The following is a 1,212-nucleotide window of genomic DNA, read 5'->3' as shown; positions in this document are numbered from 1 at the left end:
AAGTTCAGTTTGAACCACAAGGTCAGTGGTTCAAGCTCATCATCACTCGTAGGAAACCCTATAGAAGGTCGTTATGGGTCAGAACCGATTCGATGGCACAACAACAACAACAACAAAGTTTAATTAGGAAGTTTTTTACTATATATAAATGAAAATCATGAGTTGACATTTTTATTGATTTGACAGGTTGAAAGTTGTGGTATCTATGACATCTGCTGTTGCTGTTTGAGTTGATACTGAATCATTGTTACCATAGATACTACAGAACAAAACACGGACTAGTTCTGTGCTTTTCTCACACATTTTATTATGATTCAGCCAATTGCAGTCACTGTATCAATACATCTCACTGAAAGTCTTCCCTTTTTTCACTGACTCACTACTTTACAAAGTATGGTGTCCATGTCCAAACACTAGTTTATCCTTATAAGGAGTCTGAAGTACCTGAGATGAAGTCTGGTCTTCCATCTGTGAGACACATTGTTGATATCCCGATGCTGCCTCAGCCCCTCTTGGTAATTGGTAGGTTGGTATAAAGGCTGACTAGGACCTTATCCTGATGAGTCCCTGGAGGGAGAACTGGGGCACACAGGTTTATTCCATATACGGTCACTGATGAGTTATCATGAGTGTTTACAGACAAAAGTTCCAGAAATCCAATTTGTACTAATTTTAGCAAGACTGAGGCTTTATTATTTGATTTTGAAAAATAGGGCACCAGCCCAGAAGATAAGACAGGCAGAGGTGCTATGTGGCTGCTTACAAGAGTTCTCATTTCCTATCTCCCAAGTCCCTCCCCCACTACCTCATTGACTGAGTACTATGGGGTGAGTAATCTTCGAAGATGTTGCCTATTTCCTTTTGATGGTTGCATTCTTATATTAAAGTTTCTACTTTTTAAATAGATTCCCTTCATTTATCCTGTTTACACATGTGCCAGGTGAATGGGCTCCTGTTGCTATAACAATCTATGCCTTGATCAATTAGCAACTTCCTAAACCCATTTTTCTTTATTCCTGAAGATGGCCTAGCTTGAGAATTATCATATTTCTAAAGAGCATTTTGGCTGTAATTCTGTCAAGATAGATTTGTTCCGTCTTCTGGTCATCAATTGCATATTTAATATTCTTTGTCAATAACATAATACAAAGGCATCAATTCTTCTTCAGTATTCCTTAATCATTCTCCTGCTTTTGCATGCATGTGAGACAA

This window comes from Chrysochloris asiatica, unplaced genomic scaffold (assembly GCF_000296735.1).
Source record: "Chrysochloris asiatica unplaced genomic scaffold, ChrAsi1.0 scaffold00505, whole genome shotgun sequence".
Classification (NCBI taxonomy): domain Eukaryota; kingdom Metazoa; phylum Chordata; class Mammalia; order Afrosoricida; family Chrysochloridae; genus Chrysochloris; species Chrysochloris asiatica.
Note: the sequence above shows the minus strand (reverse complement) of the source record.